At 47.0% G+C, this 21,726-nt stretch overlaps 2 protein-coding genes across 2 annotated transcripts in view; one reads left to right on the top strand and one right to left on the bottom strand.

Moving 5' to 3' along the window:
* The window catches only part of LOC138582539 (matrix metalloproteinase-21-like), a 205,475-nt gene extending 188,747 nt beyond the window's left edge, over nt 1-16,728 (bottom strand). The window contains exon 1 of the mRNA XM_069653910.1: nt 16,189-16,728. The gene's annotated coding sequence lies outside the window, so the exon portion shown is untranslated. The remainder of the gene's footprint in view (nt 1-16,188) is intronic.
* The window catches only part of LOC138582540 (uncharacterized), a 182,933-nt gene that overhangs the window by 61,223 nt on the left and 99,984 nt on the right, over nt 1-21,726 (top strand). The window lies entirely within an intron of this gene.

The raw sequence follows: 21,726 nt of genomic DNA, 5'->3' as shown, positions 1-21,726 counted from the left end.
CCCAACGGAATGTGTACTGCATGGAGTACCTAGCCACAACAGAGCCAAGAGGGGAGGGTACTGCAGGGAGTACCTAGCTACTATGGAGCCAAGTGGGATGGGTACTGCATGGAGTATTTAGACATAGTGGAGTCAAGTGGGGTGGAGTACCAAGACCGAAGGAAGCAAAGTTGGGTGGGTGCTGCATGGAGTATCAAGACACAGCTGAGAAAAGTGGTGTGGGTACTGCATGGAGTACCTAGACAGAGTGGAGCCAAGCGGGTGATTACTTCATAGAGTACCGAGTCCGGACAGAGCCAAGTGGGGTGAGAACTTCTTGGCGTACCTAGACACAGTGGAGCCAAGCGGGGTGGGTACTGCATGGAGTACAGAAACCGAAGGGAGCCAAGTTGGGTTGGTACTGCATGGAGTATCTAGAGACCATGTAGCCAAGAGGGGTGGGTGCTGCATGGAGTATCTAAACACAAAGGGGCCAAGCGGGGGGTACTGCATGGAGTACCAAGACAGAAGGGAGCCAAGTTGGTAGGTACTGCGTGGAGTACCTAGACACAGCAGAGCCAAGTAGGGTGGGTACTGCATGGAGTACCTCGACACAGTGGAGCCAAGCAGGGTTGGTACTTCATGGAGTACCTAGACACAGCGGAGCCAAGCAGGATGGGTAGTGCATGGAGTTCCTTCTCTCTTTGGAATTTGTTGCCACTTCATCTCCAAAAATACACATACCCCTTTGCCTTCGAGATAATGGCGGTTTCTGCCATTAGTTCTAAATCAGTACTTATTCAGCCACTTGTATGCATCTTACTTTAGCGCTGTGAAAGCCCTTAACATAACATTACCATAGTTTGCCCAGCTACCATATACCTACAACAGCATGCCGATCCCACAGTATGAGTACAGTGTGCCCAACACAGTGGATTACTGCATTCAACTAAAACCAAGACATTGCTACAGTTGGCCACACACACACCTTTATCACTGTGTATCAAATAGGCTCCATTCGTATAATGTGTGTCCAGTCCACTGTCCAACCTACTGGATTTGTTCGATGTGGGTGGAGAACACATTCAATACTGAAAGGTTACAACGTATTTCCACATGCAACACAATGCCACAGCTCTTACAGATTGTCAAACATACAGCTTCACTAGAGTGGGTCTGCAATGGTGGCACCTACACAGTTTTTATTGTGGACTGTTTGGTAGTAGCAATTTGATCAGCACGACATAAGATTTATATGTATGTAGATATGGGAGGAGGGGAACAGGCCAGGGGGTAGGTGGTTATGGGGGGACCCCCGATTAGACAAAACAAGAAACGATTACATGGCAATGATGAAATTGCGACCGCCAAACAGTCCACTATAAAATGGTGGCAGTGAACTAGTATAGAACCACTGCAGGATGAATGGTGCTCATGGCACTCCTGATGCAGAAACTTAAAGGAAGCACCCAGCAGTGTGTGGACTTCCATAGCCCGGACAACCATCTCCGTTTACTGGCCACTGTTCAACTCATATCTTTTTTATGGTTATGTCTCTTCTGACCCCTATTTAACTTTTTTTACTGCTGTCCCTTTTCTCATTTTGAAGTCCTTATTTTTATTTAAAAATAATACATGGCTGGTGTGAGGGGTCAGCAATGAGAGGAGGACACAAAGAGATACTTTTCTCATTATTAGTCATTTTATTAACAGAAAAAGGGGGTATGGATAAAGATCTAACTTTCCTTATCCTAATGTCGATGTCCCTTTCTATGAAATCAAAACTAAAACAGGATGACCTTGTGTCCAAACTAACTCTAACCCTCACACTAACATACACAAGCAAACAGTGCAAGGTCAATGTTTCAGAGTTCATCTTAATATAAAAGTGCACTCAAACATATAACTTCAACATTAATACTTCTTGTATCCAGGGTTGGCTCTCTTCACCTGGAGTACTTCAGGTAAGATATTCAGAATGCTCTTGTAGCAAGACCAGTCTCTTAAAGGCATTACACATGTCCTTTCCACCCAGGGGTCAAGTCCTAAAAATGAAAGTGGGGGACTCATCAACAAACGCAATGGGGTGTGGCATTGCCAGAAATTAGCATACCAAGGCGAAATATGCACATTTCAGTAAATTGGCTTTGCATAACCACCCAAATTGCACAGAACGAATGCCTTTCATAAAATCAACACACACAAAACCTAGAGAGGATCTTTTCTTCTAATAGTGTTTTTGAAAACGTTAAAAGGTGTGCATGTTTTAAACTCCAAGAACCGATACAAATGTTTTCCCTGGGACTTGCAGTACCGAAATGGGACATTTCACCATAAATTGTTTATTTTTCATCATGTTATATAGTGCATAAATGTGAAGAAGACCTCCAATGTTTCTCTTATAGCCAGAGGGGACTGAGTCCACCCTCTGAATAAAGTTGGTGGACTCCGCCCCCCCGCGTGTACCCTCGACTTGAGCCCTGTAATTCCACCTAATACTTTCCTCAATATGACAAAACAAGGGTTGTTTTTATCACGCTTGTTTAGATAAAGCAAGGAAAAGTCTTTACTACTTTCCAGAATGGCACAGCAAATGTCTTTTTCGGAAGAATGATTCAAGTATGGAAAAAAGCATGTCTGTTCAAAGTTGACCAACTGTTCAATTGAAACAAGAACCTAATATGACCATGTCTCTTCTTAAAACACAAAATAAGCTTCCCGGTACACTCTCTTGCCAGGAAACTTCTCAACTTAAACTGACAAATTCTTGACATCCTGGTTTACTCTCCTGCCAGGAATATCCCCCTTTTGGTTCACTTAGATCCCCTGGTGTACTCTCCTGACAGACATCTCTTTCCAAAAAGGTTTCACTACCTGTTACCGTTATCAGGCTTCTCTGCAACATTCACTCTCCTCTTAAATATTCAAACAGTTGCACCTCTGCAGTGGCACAACCCTTGTTGACTTAAGGTCTCTTGACTCTTGGCAATGCTTGTTCCAGGTCTGCCCCAACTGGCCTCTCATGTCAGGAGAAATGTACAAATGTTTCCTTTTTATTTCTCTTAGAATCTCTTTTGGCTGTTGGCAATGTTGGTTCAATGTTTCTCCCAACTGACAGCTTAAGTAAGGAGAATTGCACCATATTTGCCCCCGTTGCTCTTTGGGCAATGTCTTTTGGCTGTGACAATGCTGGTCACAGGTTTTCCCCAACTGACATATAATATTGCACCAAATTGCACCATATTTGGCTTTTCCGTTCAATTATATTTGGTTGGTAATCAAAAGTACTGTCACAATGCTGTTTAGCATGTTGGCATGCAATGGGGCCCCCTTCAATAGCAGGTTGATTCACCGGTACACTGTGCAGCGGCTGAGATGTGCTTGCGAGTGGTCATCTTCCCTGTGTGGACAGAGCCTCTCTGAGTCTCCACGTCAGCTCTCCTGGCTTCCGCTGCCAAGACGGCACAGCCTTGCAGGACCGCGTCTGTCAAAGTTCTGCTGTGTATCGTCTGCTCTTTCTCTCCCCCCGAGTTCTCCTCCAGTCCTGAGCGACACCATACTGCTTCAGCCGGGCATCTCTCATTCTCCCCACAGTCCACCGTAGGTCTTCCTCTGCCACTGATCACTCTTCCTGCTCTGCGCTCTCTGCAAGCTTCCTCTCTCTTCCTTCGTTTCTTATGTTCTCTCTGTCGTCTCCTTTTCCACAGCTGACCGGGGTATTTAAATGTCGACAACAACTAGACTACACATTGGTTTTAAAGTCTCATTTCCTCCATATGAACTCCTTGTGTCTCCTCGTCCCAGTACAAATTATTTTGGATCACATTGTTGAACAATTGTGTTTGAAATACAATAATTAAAATTATCAGATGTTTCATATACTCGATGTTTATCATTCACATATGGAGATTGAATAGGGTTCTGTTTAAAAGTGTTTTTCAGAGTTTTACCATCAGATGGTTTTGAGTAATAGCAGCAAGCCATCAAGAACTCTGGAATTGAGGGGTTTTCTTCACAACAAGGAGAATTGTACCTCTTCTCCCCCTGTGGATAAACCACTCTCCACTGGCAGCCGTCTCCTCCCATGTGATCCACACTCAGAATGCCACCCCCAGGGTCAGGATCAGGTAGCAGCTTCCTTGACCTGGTCACATGGGAGGAGGCTTTAGGCCGGGGATCAGTGATGACTGCAGGATTCATCACATAGGCGTGTGTTATTTATTCACCATTGTGTTAGTAAATTCATGCCTGTACCTCGTGCCATTCCACCATCTCTTGCAGAGCATCAACCTTGCTGTTTGGCTTCGCTACCAAAGGTGAGCCGAGGGCTGGCGAGACTGGCTCATAGTTTCCTGGAGATTGCGCTGCCTGCACTGGCCATAAGAAAAGTTAAGACAGATGTGCAAAACCCTCTGCTTGATTCTTCTTCCTGGTAACCAGGCCAGCAAATACCATTAAAAAAACGACAAGATAAATACTTGTTTCAACCCACAACATTGCCATATTGTTTCACACTCACATAAATATAACATTGTAAAGGTGTAGTTCTAAAGTCACAAAATTATTAAAGTGTGGCACACCCAGGCCATTACCTCTTAAGTGCCAGGCTATTGTTGAAGTCTATGTAAAAAGGACGAGTATACTCGTCCTTGGCACTTAAAGGAAACAACTCTACAACTTTATAAGTGTGATCAACACACATCATTTCTACAATGTCGCACTGATACATTACTGCTTTGTGCCATTTAAGCAGTAGGAAACATCAGCAAGTTAAGCTGTTGTCTCAGATATCATGTCCGTTTGTGACTCAACGCTTCATCCTTTTCTATTTGATAAATTGAGCGCCATTAAATTGGGCAGTACTACCAAGCTTTAACATGATAGGTCATTTATATACCCAGAGGTTTCTGAGCGCGGACCCGGCGATTGAACCTGTGCTGCTCCGTGTCGTCCTGTTTCCAAGGCGAGCACCTTGCCGCTGAGCTATCCTCCAGAGACAGTGCGTGATAGCAAAAAGAATATAGCATAAAGTGCTCTGTAGGAACAGGATATTCGGAAACTATAGAGGCATTGTTACAGTGCTCCAAACATTACCACGCTGTGATTAGCATGCACGCTTAATCAGCTCGTCAAATTTAGAATATTGCTGTAGTTGGCCAAACCCATTGAAACATTAGTATTGTGTGCGCAACCTGCATCATTAATTTAGTGTGCCAAGCCACAAGGGCAGCGCAGAGTGCCCGTTCCTCAGCATCACTACACTTTGAAGTTTACTTTCTGTGAAGGGCTTGATAACCATGGTGAAATTCTCTGGCGTTGCGATGCAGCAGCCTGTCGGTGCATCTCATGAATGCTCATCTATGTCCCAGAGTCCCAGGTACCATACGTTATGCTATGTTACGTAACTATGCCTTTGTACTGTGCCGAATTACCACCGTATTGTGAATGCCTACCATTGTAGTATTCTCTGTTGATCTGGCTCAACATTGCCTGAGGGCATCTCATGAACGTTTGCCACAGTGATATTCTCTGGCACCATGGTCCAATAGTCCTCAGGAACCTCTCATCGATGCTTTCTATGGTGATATTCTCTGGTGCTCTGGTTCAACAGTGCCTGCCAGAGGCGTTGCTAGGTCTGGAAAAGATCCGGGTCTACGCTAAGGACGTGACTGTCGGGACTCGGGGCTAGCTAGCCTTTTGGTTGAAGACCCTGAGCTTCTATCTGTTACTCACCGGTATGGGGAGTGTGTAAAAACAGACCGATCCTCTTGTGCTGGGGATTTGCTTGAAGAGCTTGGGTTGGAGCCTCCACCCGAGCCTCCTCTCTGTGAGGGAATGAACTCTTTAAACTGATATGACCACCTGCTGAACTATACAGACAAGGGGACCGATCAATCAAAAGAGCGGGGAGAAAGAACACACCGCCACGGACCCAGCGGTAAAGAAAAGACAAGAGATGAATATTCTATCAGATTCAATCCTGGCTTTCCCCAAGACTATTACCCTTAATAGAGTACCTGAGTGAGTTCCCCTTAAGCCACAAAAAAGGACCTGGAGCAACCTATAAAGCAGAAGAGACTTTAGATACTAGCTAAATGTGTAAACTGCCCAATGATGGTAATCAAGGAAATATACTTTACCACTGGGGGAGGTAAGAGTAGTGCAAAGAATCCTGGGCAACAACGAAAGTATAAAACAAAAAAAAAGGAAGGTTAGTAGGGTAGCTATCCCCGGACGGAACGAGGGTCGCACTGGTTTCGGGATGGTGCACCACAGCAAAGCGTTCCAAAATGCACTTTAGAAATGAAGCAATGTTATCCAAAGATGAGGTAACAGTTCGATGAAGACAGGATTCCAAAATGAAGAATTGTTCTTACCAGTGTTATTCCCCAGAAGAACGCAAGCACTGTGAGGAATGGGTTCAAGATGCCGTGGCCAAGTGAGAGATGGTATTCATACAGGAAGTAGCAGTAGCAAAGTCTTAAACCAGGGGTCCAGGAGCAGGCAAAAGGTCTGGTACATGGGCGGTCAGCAAACACAACAAAATCACAATCCAGGAGCAGGCAAGGGGTCTGGTACACGGACGGTCAGCAAACAAAACCAAGACAGGATCAGGAATTAGAAGACCGTGTGCAGGCAAGGTCGGTACACTGGCGGACTGCAAATAATACCAAAGTAGAATCAAGATGTAGGAGTCCGTGTGCAGGCAAGGTCGGTACACGGAGAAAACAGGAGACTTCCGGAATTAAGGTACAGAAAGTTGCACTTCAGAAAATGCCGGTTGTAACTATAAACAGAAGCGGCGTTCTGAAAACCGCTGTGGTTTAAATACAACAAGGAGGCGGGACATAATCGAAAACGAGGCTCCCGTATTAATGCCGGGAACTACAACCCATGGCAGGTTTTCTGGGAAATGTAGTTTGTTGCAGCTATTCTCCATGGCAGCTGCCACCGTGAGAAAAAAGGTGCATGACGGCGCCGTAGCCCCTTATGAAGAGCAACCACTTTCTTGTCCCTCTTTCTGGCCTTACATAGAGCTCCCCAACTGTCCTTGTTAACGCGGGAGACTGAAGAGGCACGGGGCAGACACCGGGGAGTGTGATGTGGCGAAGGTCGGGGTGTAACACTATCCAGGGCTACAAATAAAAGACCCAGGGCTATAGATGCCTCATCCCTCCCACCCCCACCCCAGCAACGCCTCTGGTGCCTGCAAACATCTGATGACTGACTGCTCACCAAGGTGGTATCCTCTGACGCTGTCATACAACAGAATGCTCACCTTTGGACTGACCAGGTTAGAATTTTATCCTGAAAATCAAAGGATTGTCAGTGTCTTGGATATATAGGAGGTGTGGGGGAAAAATGCAAATACACGTGGCTTCAGAACCTAGATGGGAAATGCAACTGCATGTTGACATAATGCAATAATGGAATGTATGTTCATTTTGAAAACTAGGTCTCTGCTCAGTCGAGAAGTGCAAGTGACCTTAGGTAGGTAATGTTTATTCAAGTAGAATGGAAATGAAAAGCTTCGCAAATAATGATGCTTTTACTTATACATTTAAAACGGCTAAACAATTATTTAGAAGAATGCTTCACTGCCACAAGTATATAAAAGTACATTGATAGAGGCTGCTATTATGTCTAAGAAAATGTCAATGCTTAATTGCACTCATTGTTTGCAGATATGATATGATATGATATGGTATTTATAACGCGCCTATACACAAGTGTTTCAAAGTTATCTCGATTAGAATGATTTGTTGACCATGGGTGTAGGGGATGGCCTGGCTGCATAGAGTCAAATATTGAATCTATAAATTAGCAGAGGGCTTTTCTTCTTGTGAGTAATCAGTCGGGCATAAATATACCAGCGACGTCAAAATATTCCCTTAAGTGGAGAGGGACAGGCTTACTTGATTGCACTGTAGTATTTTCTTCACGCTGCAGGCCAGCATTCCTGTATTTTAAGGGATGAAAACATATTAATCAAGGGAGTCTGTTACTGCCTGTGAAGCAGATTAATGTATTTACTTAGGGGATGTTGTTATTGCTACCCTTCAGATAGTTTATTGTACTTAATTGTGAAGCCGTGTGGTTGATCTATTGAAAGTCGTTTATTCGACTTGTTTTGGCAGTGCTTCGGTTGCTTCCCTTCAAGTAGTTTATTGAATTTATTTGGCGAGTGGTATGATAACTTCCTTTCAAGTAATTTGTTGTTTTTCTTTGAGGAGTGGTGTGATTGCTGCCATTTTAAGTATTTATTGTAATTATTTGGTAAGTAGTATATTGCTGTCTTTCAGGTAGGTGATGCCACTTATTTTGGGAGTTGTGTGTTTGCTCCCCTTCAAGTAGTTTATTGTTTTTCTTTGGGGGTAGTGTGATTGCTGCATTTCCATTCATGTGTTGTACTTAGTTGGGGAGTGGTATTATTGATCCCAGCCATGTTGTGTATGATGTTGCGTGTGATGCTTATTTAGGCAGTGGTATGAGTGCAGCCTTTCAAGTTGTTTATTGTGTTTGTGAAACACTTGGGGCACTTATTTCTGCACATTCTCGGTGAATAAGGAAGTCTTTGCATGTAGACACCGACCAGAATGAGCAGAGAGAACAGCAAAATATATCCATGAAGTTCACTGAAGAAGATCCAGGCCATAACGTAACCTTGTCTTTCTTTCCTTCTTTCCTTCTTTCCTTCTTTCCTTCTTTCCTTCTTTCTTTCTTTCTTTCTTTCTTTCTTTCTTTCTCTCTTTCTCTCTTTCTTTCTTTCTCTCTCTCTTTCTTTCTTTCTCTTTCTTTCTCTTTCTTTCTTTCTCTTTCTTTCTTTCTCTCTCTTTCTTTCTTTCTTTCTTTCTTTCCTTTCTCTGCTTTCTCTCCTTTCTCTGCTTTCTCTGCTTTCTCTCCTTTCTTGCTTTCTTGTTAGGCAGCACCCTGAAAGCGCAGTCGCTTTGTAGCGCTTGGGGTACAGAATGGAGAAGTGGGGTTCTAACCTTCAAAACCTTCGAACATTCGGGTACAGTTAAGTGCAGCGCAAGAGCAAAACATGTATTAACATAAGTGCAGCTGTGGTAAGTGCTTATAAAACAGGGCACCGGCTCATGATTGCAATAAGAGAGTCATGGACGCCCTCCCGTTCTAGGTCCCTGCAATGAAGGGGAGCTTGAAGGGGTAAGTCTTCAGACGGTTTGCCGAGCAGGGAGTGCCGGTCCGGATCTCTCCGTGCGACCAGGGCGTTATTCCACAGGGATGTACTGCAGTGCATGGGACTCCCAGAAAAAAAGCTGAAATCCAAAATGAGCACTTTTGGAGTTTTATGTACCCCATGCACCTCCGAAAGAATGTGTGTCTTACTTGTGGTGCCAATACATCACCTTGTAGTATTCTGTATTATATATATCTGAGGAGTGCCTTTATTGCTCCAATCCAAATAGTCGACAGTCGTGTTTTGGGGAGTGGTATGGTTGATGTAGTTGGACTGTTGTCATTTCTGCCTTTTAAGTAGTTTACTAGGCTAATTATGATTGCTATATTTCAAGTGTTTGCAATGATTTGAGTTGTAGTATGGTTTTAATTAATTATATTTATTTTGGGAGTGCTATGATGGTTGCCTTTCAACTGGTTGATTGCATATAGTTGGGATGTCGCGTAATTGCTGCCTTTCAAGTATTTGATTGTATTCATTTTGGGGAGTGGTTTAATTGTCCCCTTACAGGTGGTTTGTTGCATTCATTTGTAGGGCATTGGGATTGCTGCATTTCAGGCAGTTTATTGGGGTTTATGAACCATTTCAGCGTTTTTCTCGCCGACTTTTGTTTACCGATTTGTACACATTTTTTGCAGCAAAATGTGGGGGGGAGATCCCCTGCACCTCCTTTCTACCCATATCCCTACCCCCTGCCCCATAAATACCTTAACCCCACTTCACTTAACAATATATGCATTTTGCCACATAAAATGTGGGGGGTGGGGAGAATCTGCAAAAACGCATTCGGCCAAAGTGTCGAAGGTTTATGGCATTTGGGGAGTGGCATAAGTGTGCATTTCACAGGCTGCAGGGTGATGGTTTATGGCATTTGGGGAGTGGCATAAGTGTGCATTTCACAGGCTGCAGGGTGATGGTTTATGGCATTTGGGGAGTGGCATAAGTGTGCATTTCACAGGCTGCAGGGTGATGCTCATTTGGATGCTGTCATGATCGGTGCATGACACTTGTTTGGGAGCTTTGTGTTTGGAAGGAGGTTTGATTGGTGCATTTCAGGTGCTTGCCAGACACGTGTTTAGGCGCCGTGTGATTTGCTAGGCTTAGGGTGGAGGCCTCTCTGAGATTCGGGAGGACGGGACACTTATATCTGAATTTCTTTTACACTGTTCCTAACATGTTGCTAATAAGTGACGAGCAGAGTTCACATTGTACTTCTTTGGGGTGGGAGGCGGAAGGGGGGGGTTGAGGGGGTGTCGGTGAGATATTGCAGTAATGCATGCTGCACAGTGTGGAATTTGGCTCACTGTTCACATTCTGCAGACTTGTTACACATTACAAATGAGGTGCTCTCACACTCCCTGTCTCTTGCCTGTCAGTGCTCTAGTGTGAGAGCCTCGTTGAGCCACCTCTTTTCTTAGCCGCAGCAGCGCACACTGCCCCCCCCCCCCCCCCCCGCTGCATTGGCATGCCTCATTTCCACTTCCCCTTGGCTTTCCTTGCGTATACCTCCCCACATTTTTCCATTGCCATGCCCTCCACCCACTACCACCCCCCTGAAATACACACTGACTCAGATTGTGGGTGGACAGGCCGCAGTTGCTTTGTTAAGCAGGAGGTAGCTTACAGGTGCTCCGTTATTTGGTAATACAGCATCAGGATTCTGCTCTGAGCTGAAAACCCTCACACTTCCCCACTTGATGGCGGGCAGCACCCGTTGTGCGGAGCTGACGCACTTACACTTTATTAACTCCCAACTTCAAACGCTCCCCATTTCCGAAACGGCTTCACATTGCAGCCGATTCCACTTTACTACTTGGCAAGGGGGCGCTGCGCTGAGCAGGGGTACATGGCCCCTCCTGTCCTGAGAGTCTTGCTGTGTGTTAGTAAGCTTTTGTGTTGTGGCCTGGCGAGGTAAGGAACCTCGCTGGCTTTTGAAAAGGCGAGGATGATAGAAGGAGGCAGAACTGTAAAAATAGAGTGGCCAGAATTTCAAAATAAAAAAAACAAGATATCATGTCCCGTCAGCATACGAGTAGTGCTACAGTTTGACAGTGGCTTCCAACACAACAGTAGGACTGCCCTTCAGTAGTGTGGGGGGTGTGGGGGACGGATAGGGGGAGTGGGGGTTAGGAAGTTCTCCAGTTTGTAATGTCGCATTATTTGGAAGGTCATCTGAATTAGATAATCTATTTGCCCAGCTGCAAATGATGCCATTAAAACTTTGTCGTATTGAATACAATTTAAAATGTGCCTTGCGCTGTTCTTTGGTTCTGTTATCGGGGGAGTTGCTCAGAGCAGTCATCCGAAGGGTACATTCTTATCAAGGTTCCATCTGGGGAAGGAGTTGCCTCTGCAGACAACTTGCACCACAGCCTCTCCACCACCCCTCCCCATCTAACACATTACTTGCTCCACCCCATCCACTGCTGCCGGAAGTATCAGGGAGGGAGGGGTACTGTTTGTATTGGTTAAAATTCGGTTTGTCCTGGTATTTGGAGACATACTTTGTCATTGTGGATGTGTTCTGCAGGAATATTGCTGTCACAGTGAGGGACCCTTGGTCCATCCAGGGGGGCAGTGAGGGGAATGCTGACAGTCTTTGCAGGGGGTGCCATGGGGTTCTGACAGACCTTGAATGGGACCAGAGAACCATGTTGTAATGTCTACAACCATTTTTTTTATTTTCTAGTTGTGTTAATTAGTAGTGTGTGTGCGTATTGTGACTAATGCCAAGATTCAGAAGCCCTCCCAACCTATCAGTGCACAAAGTAAATATTGCCTGGGTGCTCACAGAAGAACAGAGCATTAGTTTAATATGCGCATTCTCCTAACCAAGAAGGAAGGACATTTTGAGAAAGAAAATGGGGCCTCTTGGCAAAAGTAACTATTAATAAGGAAATTATTTAGTTATAAAAACATTGTAAACTGTCTTTTTTAAATGTCACAATGTCCATATCTAAAAATGACTTCCAGCATATAATATAGTCAGAATGCTACATGTGTTTTGCAAGACATAGCACATTATCAAAAATTAGACTAACGATTCGAATTATTTCTCATTGAAAAACCCCCGTGAGAAAGGGGAAGGGGACAAAAGGCACCAATGAGGGTTCCTGGCTGTTTTGCATGAAATAATAGAGTATTTGGTAACATAAGAATGACCACAGACCTTTATATTTGACAAATATATATTTGATAAAGGGATGCATGCATAAATCAGTACGTACACAATACACACTGGCCTTGGTGCTCACGTAATTTTCAAAACACTCAACATGAACCTATTTGTAAACATAAACCATATATACTTATTAAGACAGCCTCAGGATTTCAATGATAGGATAAAATGGCTGTGGCATCTCTCACTCCAACCTCAGCCCTTTAGCTAAGTTGAAAAGTAGGAAATGTTCTTATCATAACAACTGCTTTTAGGCAATTGTCTAGGCTGAGGCCTTCACCCTAGGCTTTTTAAGGCTTGGGGTCTACGCTGCGCTCTCAGGTATGCTGCGAGCATGGAATTAAGGCATGTGGTTGACCCAGGGCTGGCCTCACCACAGGGCGGGCCGGGCGACCGCACGGGGCACCATAGCCTGCAAGGCTGCTATTAGCCCCCCAGGGCGCCAGCTCGGGGGAGCCTTTCAAGGGCTACCCCGAGCTGGCGTGGTGGGAGAAGTGTACGGGCACATTTAACAGCAATAGGGTGCTGGCACTCTATTGAGATAACGACCTCCCTGCTGGGACGCGGAAGTGGGCGGTTTTCATTAGAACAGGGCGCTGATGCCTGCATCATCACCCTGTTGCAGTGATTAACTCCCTGCTCCGGTGAGGGAGTGGAGAGATAATCATCATGCCACAGCACCCTATTGTAGTTAATGCGCCCGCGGCTTCTTCCACCACCAAGAATAAACATTTGGCGCCTCCAACCCCCACCACTTCCAATTGACCAGGGGTGCCAAATTGTTATTTTTCTGCCCTGGGGGCGCTGCCGCCATTAAGGCCGGCACTGGGTTGACCCCATAATAAGGCCCGTGCCAGAGGGGCGTGCCAATGCAGCGCTCAAGTCCAGGGTACACGTGGGTGGACGGAGTCCCCCACTTTTTTCAGGAGTCGCCCCACTTTTTTTAGAGGGCACTTTGAGATGCTAATTTCTGGTGTCACTACATTCATTTGGTATATGAGTCCCCCCACTTTTATTTTTAGGACTTGACCCCTGTGCCAATTTACAGTTTCGGATGAACATGCCTGGAGAGAATGATGGGAAGATGGCTCATGTGTGTCGCCTGCGGAGCACCGCTGCATGCAATCCATCCCTAAGCGTCAACCGTGCCAGGAACACCTGGTACACAGGTGAGCAACGGCCACGGCGCGCCCAGCCAGAATGATTCCCTGTGTGTGAACCGGTGAACAGAGACTTTGATGGAACAGCGACCTGAAGCGTGGACACAAAAGCACTCAACAGTGAAGAGACGGACTGGCCAGGCCCAGCGTATGGGTCTGCACTCAGTATCTGCCAATGGTGGGGAGCAGAGACGCGTGCCAGCCAGAACAGTATCATCTGGAGCCAACGCCATAACTGCACAGGGAGGGACTGTGTGACTTCCACTTGCGTGACCACCGGGACTGTGTGGCAGGAAGCCTCGGGAGCGCCTCCCTGGGACAAACATGGCCGCCAAAGCCTCAGGGAGACCTTGAGATGAAACCCCAGTGCCGCAGGACAGACACGGGTCGTGTTGCGCATCTGGGGTGGCTGAGCGCGTGTGAGGACCCTGGGGCTCGGAGGAACTCCATTCTCAGCCCCCAGTTTCCCAGGGGGAATAGGAGCCTGCCACGGGGGAGGACGGCAGAGGGACAAACATGGGCAACGACTCGAGAGATAACAGGTGGCGTGATGGGCACACGTAGCATACCTGTGCGTGGAGCACATACATTAGGGCTACAGACATGAGTCACGGGTCCACGTCATCAGGTGTGGAGAGAAGGATCCATCTGAACTGGCATCCCACCCTCTCCTTTTAAAAGCGGAGGTGCTGGGAGCAAAGCCTGCTCCCAGTGTACGGGTGTGTGTGTGGATGCCCAGTCCCTAATGCACCGACGCCCCCACCCCACCCAACAGTACAACAGTGTGCAAAATCCCCAGCAATACCGGAGCGTGTACACAACTTGACTATGGTGTGCCAAATCAGTGTGCCAAACTCTTGCACGGTGCAAGTGACTTGGCACTGCCGACACAAACCCTGATTCATGGAACTGTGCAAAGTGTATTTTTACCGTGCAAAGTCAGTTCAAGTGGTCCTTTTTGCAGTTCAAAATGACTTTGCACTGCCAAAATACACTTTGCACACTTCCGTGAACCGGGGTTTGTGTCGGCAGAGCAAAGACACTTTTCAGCCGTGCAAAGCCACTTTGAACCGTGCAAAAAATTCCAGGAATCGGGTCCAGAGAGCACAGGGAACGCATTGCTACAATATGGCGAATCCAATTCATTAATCCCGACACTCGCTGATGTGTTACCTGCCTGCATGGAAGGTGCACTCTACGAAGTGGAAGGGGTCGCGCGAGGTGGAGGCTGGGTGAAGGGAGGGAGGGCAAGGGTTGAAGTGACACCTGCGGGTGATGGTGAAAGAAGGGAGGGCGCTCTGGCCCTCTGGCTATGTGAACGCTGTTATGGTGCTAACTTAATGCGTGCTTCCAAAACGCACACTAAACAGAACGGTGTGTGTGCTTCAGCAAACTGCGTTACTACAGAATACACAACTCACAGCACCGCCGCCATGTGCCGAATACACATCATCTCCGCAGTGTGTATCCCCGCAGCTTTACAAAGGGTGCCACGTGCAATGGTGTGCAATGCAACCATATTGCCGCGTCTAAGGGAACACCATAAACATTATGATTCTTGTTTTATTAAGTTCTTGGTGTGCTTCAGCAAAAGCTTTTCACACCATCATTCAAATTCATTACACACGTCAGCATCACACAAATGATTTAGCAGCAAGTCATTGCAATACTTCAACACGAATGAACACAACAGCCTACACATTACAAATCGACACAAGATCGCGTGATACAAGTGTTATCGTTCCTATTCATAGCTCTTACAATAAAAGCGTTTCACTTTACCACACACATCCATTTCTTACACTTCGCACGTTGATATATAGCGCTAACATTAGCAACGCCCCTTTGAAGCACAATGTACTTGATGTATAAGCGCCCTACGCATGCACAATCAATAAATAAATAAATAAACGAACAATCACGGGATGAATGCGCACATCAATCCACACAGCATTAATTGCACATCGTTCTTAAAAAATGATAATCCTGCCCTTCTTACTATAAAACTCACGCGTCGTTCATAGTAAATTCAGATCAGTCCGTTATCAAGGAAAGGGCAACTTCCCAGATATTCATGACTGCAGTCGTTGACGCCGGCGTAGAGCCCGCCATGCATCTGCCTCAAAACATCGATGTTGTCCGCGTGCTGCTAATGGGCAGCGTTTCTAATTCGCTGTCCGCTTGGCATAGGCGGCCCATTCTCTCATGCCTGGGCATAGCCAGGCGCGCGCCTGTGCCCGCTAAGCAGGGCAGCTGGTTAAACCTTGCCAACAGAAAGAACCGGCTAATTCTAAAACCCGGGAGTGTAAGTAATTGGGGCTGAAGCGTAGCTGGAATGTACTCATGTTCAGCACTTTCCTGCGTGGGCCATAGCCTTATAACAGGTCCCCATTCCTGCAAACCCCCCAGCTGGTGGCCTTGGTGCGCGCTTGGGGAATTAGTTTGTAAAGCTCTCCTGTCCAGTAGATGGACCATTCCATGTTCTTTGTGAAAGAGATACAGGAGTCTCTAAACCCCTTTTAGCACTTTATTATCCCTTTCACTTACCCCTTTCACACAAACTAACATAGGATGTATGCAATATAGCGTGCCCTTCCCACAGCATTAGCATAATAAGATTGTACTGTAGTCCTCGAGATAATATCGATGCTGTACATTTTGTCGCTAACCTGTGAGGTCGTGCCCCCGGCCTCGGTGCTTTTTCTCGTCACAGAAGCCCCAGCGCCACGAATGACGTCGACGTGCCCTGACGTCAGGTGGCCAGGTTGTCTCCTTGTCTCTGGTTTGTCCCTCGGTTGTCTCGGTCCCTGGGTCTTGGCTGAGCTGCTGACTCTCTGTGAAGTCCTCAGCCCTGAAGGGAGGTGGGGGAACCTCTGGAGCCCGGCCCCTTCCCGCAGCTGGACTCCATCAGGCCGACAGGCACTCCCACTGCTGGCAGCTATTTATACCAGGCTGCTGTAGGGGTTGTTGTCGGGGCATTGATGGGGAATACTAACTGCAGGGGTCAGAGCTCTGCACCTTGAACAGTGTATGGGAAGAGGAGGATCTAGGGCGCATTCAGTTCTCCACCAAGCGCAGGAGCTGACGCAGAGCGTGCGCAAACTGCACAATATGCAGGCGCCTATCCACCTGTGTACACTCTCAAGAGGCCGGTGTGACCCTGCTCTCTACGAGGCGCAGGGCCCGAGGGCGGCCTTGCACTGGGGCAAGGTTAGCAATGGGTAGACTTCCTGATCTGTACCAGAGGTGCGCCTGCTGCACATAACGGTTGGGCATTCGACTTCTGGGGACATTTATTGTGCAGAAGTGCATGTTTTCCATACAAGAAGGTTAGTCACTGCACTCAAATACACAGAGGAAAAACAACGAATAAGTGTTTTCTAAGCAACGTTAATAAGAAAAGCACATGGAGAGGATGTGACGAATCAACTTCCGTGGCACCAGTGGTCCAGGGTTTGAATATCGGTTTCTAAACCATCAACCAGCCCCACACCTTTAGTACGTCAGAAGGGACACAAACAGATTGGAGTAACAAGCAAATTATAAACAGACCTTGTCCAATTTTGGTAGCGTGGTCTGAACGGCAGGCTTATTTCTGAAACATCATGGATCGTTCATTAGCTGCAACACAGCGACAATACAATTATTACCCATTGATAAAAGGGACTGTCACATCAAGGCTGCATCAAAAATATCTACTTTATTTGTATCACAACAGAGTTCTAGCAACACTACGAAATGCAATCCACCCTGTGCAGGAATACAGAGGACAGACAGTTTCAAAGAAAGAAAAGTGATGCACTCTGGGTACTGACAGGAGGGTAGTCAATATGGTTAATAATCACAACAGTTTAAGGTTACTTGGCTTCAGCACACAGGGAGCAAAGGGTGGTAAAATGTATCTACAGGCCTTCCTGGAAGGCCCAGGGGGACAGAACCACAATGTACCTCGTGCTGTAGGCGCTCTTGGTGCTCGACAGGGTCGAGTCAGTCTCAGCGCTTTGCAGCACCTACGACAGAGTTCAAGACGGGAAACAGCTGTGGGTATCAGGAGGCAGGCAGTTCAGAGAGTGAGGCTGGACAGACAGCTTCAGGCTGGTCTACATGGCGGCTTGGGGTCAGGAATTGTTGTCTGAGTGCTAGTTGGTGTGTCTGAAGCACTGGTCGTGGCATCTCGGACTGCGTTAGCGACCGTGGCGTGACAACAGTTAGTGGTGCAGTCAGTTGCAGCTCGGGGGGCTTCACTGGCTCGAAAAAATGTCCTTTGGGCAGACGCTGGTTGATGCTTGTCGATGCACGCCTCCTAGCTTCTTCACTGGGCTTGTGCCGTCCTATAAGGCGGACGGGTGAACGCTGAGGAGAATGTTGTAGGCACCGGCCTCGACCTGGGTTTGGTTCAGAGACTCTCTGGCACTTCCCACCTAGGAAGCTTGCTTGCAGAGTCTAGCAGGGCACACTGTGTGCTGGCTGGGTACCAGTTCTGGAGCTGCTGGAGGGTCCTCTGCATTCAGTATCTCCCTCTGTACCCTGGGAGATGTTTAAGGCAGGGGTCTTGCTTCCCTCTTTGGAAATCCTGGCCTTCCTTCACTGGCATAAGCTGTAAGGCTGACTGCACCATAATCCAGCGTCCAAATGAGTCCTTCTCTTTACTCTTCAGATGATTTGCCCAAAAGTGGGTCTCAAACCTCTTTTAAAGCCAAATGGGCCCCAGTGATTGGTGTAGGCTAAGGCTACCCTAACAAACCAATCCTGGGTCCCCACCAACAATCTCCTGTGTGCATGAGGTCATAACAAGAGTGCTTTGCAACAGAACAAGGTAAAGGGGTGAAAACATGTAATACTTGCTCCCACCCATCTTCCTGTCAGTTGTAGATCAATGAGTCTCTCTGGTTAATTTATCTCTCTGTAGTTCCTGATTAAAGCAGCAGGTATCAGTTGAAGCTCTGGTGAGAACAGACTTTCTGTCTCCATCAAATCACATACTCATACCCTCTGAATAGGGCCCCCCTGCAGGGGTTGCCTACTGTAAACACCTAGTCCCAGACATGACGGGTGACTGCCCTTGATACTGAGAGGCGAAGCTGGCTTCAGGTTGATACAGTGCATGTCAAAGGTTGTTGGGGTTTTCTGTCTCCCTTGTTAGTCCTGCAGCCAGGCCCCATGTGGGCCTATTTGAAGTATACTCTATTAGTATGTTGATTATGTGAATTGCTTCCACCATCTGCAGAGGTCAAACAAAAGGTCAGGGCACACAAATGTGTGCGGATTAGCCCCACACATTTTCCAGTGCTTGATCTACCATCATTCAATTTCACTTAAAATTTCAAAAATGCCCAAGCACACTCACCATGCGGATGGTCGAATTCTTCACATGCCCCCCAGCCTCAACATGTGAACCACCACCCTACTGAGGGTCTGGTTCGTCATCAAGGCGAAAGTACCACCTGAGGCCATCTGCATTTCCCTGCTCACAGCCTGACTTGTGCTGGATGTCCATATCTAATCCCTGTAGGGATATTGCCGAATGCAAAAGCTTAGGGTTCTCCTCTTGCATGGCCATTAACCATCGAAGAGGCCGGTGGTCTATCTGGATCGTAAGGTGCGACCCACAGATGTAGGGTTTCAGCTTCTTTACGGCCCACACGGCCGCGTAAGCTTCTATTTTCAACGGCAGCCCAGTTCCTTTCCCTTTTTGTCAATTGCCTGCTAACGTAGGCGACAGGTTGCTCTACCCCTTGAGAGTTCAGCTGCGCAAACACTGCTCCAATCCCAAAATCACAGGCGTCTGTCTGGATAATGAACTCCTGACCATAGTCTGGCACTTTCTGAACTGGGGCCCTGCACAATACATCCATTAAATCCTGAAAGGAGGTTTGACAGGTGGGGGTCCAAGCTATCTTCTTCGGCATCTTCTTGGAAGTTACATCCTTTAGTGGCAAGGCAATGGTCCCGTACCCCTTAATGAATGACCGGTAGTACCCAGTGAGAACTAGAAAGGCTCTCACCTGCGTCTGTGTGGTGGGGATGTCCCAATCCTTCACAGCCTGTACCTTCGCTTCGAGAGGTTGTTTCTTACCTCCACCGACCAGGTGGCCTAGGTAAGTCACTGTGCCTGAGCTATCTGGCACTTCGTGGCTTTTATAGTTAGACCTGCATTCTGCAGCGCCTGAAGCACTTTTTCCAGGTGGGATAAATGATCCTCCCAGGTGTGGCTGAAGACAGCAATGTCGTCTAAATAGGTGACACTGAAGTTTTCTGGAACAGACAAAATCTGATTAAACATCCGCTGAAAAGTGTCAGGGGCATTTTTCCATTCGAAGGGCATCACAGTGAACTGATAATGTCTTTCTGGGGTTGAGAATGCTGACCTCTTTCTCGCTCCATCTGTCAAGCCGACCGCCAATACCCTGCCGTGAGGTCAAAGGTACTCATGTACTTGGCACCACTGAGCTTGTCAACAAGCTCCTCTGCCCGAGGAATGGAGCGAGCATCTGTCTTCATGTTATGTTACTTGGCATTTATATAGTGCTTTATATATCATTGGTATGACCTGAAAGCGCTGGTAGTTTGAACGCCCTCGGGAACCGTAGATCAAGTTATAGTGTCGAATGGTGTGTGGGTGCACCGGATATGTGTGCAGCTTGTGTAGTTGTTGGGTGATAGCTGCTTCTTAGCGACAGGTGTAGTGCTGACATGACATAATTGAGCCACACAAAAGCAAACTTCAGTCTTCCCACCAATGGTCTTTTTAGGGACCAGAACTACTGGGCTAGTCCAGGGGCTGTGGGACGCCTCTATCACTCCTAGGGACAACATCTTGGAAACATCCTCCTTGCCCTGACCTTATCAGACATCCAGTGAATCCTGCTCTTCACTGGCTTACTGTCTCCAGTGTCCACATCATGGATGAACCAATCTGCGCAACCTGGAGTCAGCGAAAACAGACCGTCAAACTGTCCCAGTAACCAAACAACAGTTTGTCAGTTGCTGTTCTGACAGGTCCGTTGCAAGGTTGATATCTTCAACAGACCCATCTGTGGCTTCAGTGTGCACGAGGTCTGGGAGGGGACTGTCTCTTCCCCAGTCTCTCCATCGGTCACTAATGCCATGACTAAGTCATCCCGCTATAATCGGGTTTTAGCGAATTGATGTGAAAGACTCTGCACATCTGTTTAGGTCCTTTCACGTCAATGAGATAATTTACATCACTGACTTTTTCCAGCACAAAGTAAGGCCCAGTCCACTTGTCCTGAAGGGCACTAGGTCTGACAGGCTCCATAATCCAAATCCACTGGCCTGGAGAATAGACTGTCACTCTGGCCTTCTGTTCATGCTAATGCTTCATCAGCTCCTGCCTGGCCTTTAGGTTTTTAGTCGACTGTTCCATGTACTTTGCCATTCTAGACCGAAGGCCAAGTACATAGTCCACCAGATCTCATGTAGGGGATGAAGGGTTTCCCTCCATCCATCTTTCAGTAGACTGAGTGCACCTCATTCAGGGTGTCCAAACAGAAGCTCAACAGGGCTAAACCCTACTCCGTTCTGTGGCACATCCCTGCAGGCAAACAGAAAGAGAATATCTAATTTTCTCCTCGGGTGCTCTTCCAAACCAGCTATCATGCCTTTCAGGGTTTTGTTGAACCGCACCACAAGACCATTTGTTTGTGGATGGAAGGATGTAGAAAACTGGTAGGTGACTCCACACTCTTCCCGAATAGCCTTCATAAGTGCAGATATGAAGTTTGATCACCTGCTAGAAATGACTTCCTTGGGGAATCCAACATGGGAGAATATCCCAATCAGCGCCTTTGCAACCACGGGGGCTTTGATGCTCCTAAGAGGGAGAGCCTCTGAGTATCTTGTGACGTGGTCTACCACCACCAAGATGTATCTGTTCCCTAAAATGGTTTGTGGTTACAAAGAACCCACAATATCCAGGCCTAGTCTCTCGAAAAAGGCAACCCAACCATGGGTAGTGGAGTTAAGGGGGCCTTTGTGACACCACCTGACTTGCCAGAAGCTTGACAAGTTAGGCAGGACCGCACACATTCTTTAACCTTTATGCCGACTGCAGCCAGTGAAAGTGCACAGACAACCAGTCCGATGTCTTAGTCACTCCCAAGTGACCCGCTAAAGGAATTTGGTGAGCCATATCAAAGGGAACTTTCTGTGGCACTGGGGAATCACCAACCTTCTGGTGCCCTCGC

The sequence above is a fragment of the Ambystoma mexicanum genome, chromosome 3q (assembly GCF_040938575.1).
Source record: "Ambystoma mexicanum isolate Mex_15411 chromosome 3q, UKY_AmexF1_1, whole genome shotgun sequence".
In the NCBI taxonomy this organism is placed as follows: domain Eukaryota; kingdom Metazoa; phylum Chordata; class Amphibia; order Caudata; family Ambystomatidae; genus Ambystoma; species Ambystoma mexicanum.
The sequence above is the reverse complement of the archived record's forward strand: the minus strand, read 5'-3'. Positions and strand labels throughout refer to the sequence as shown.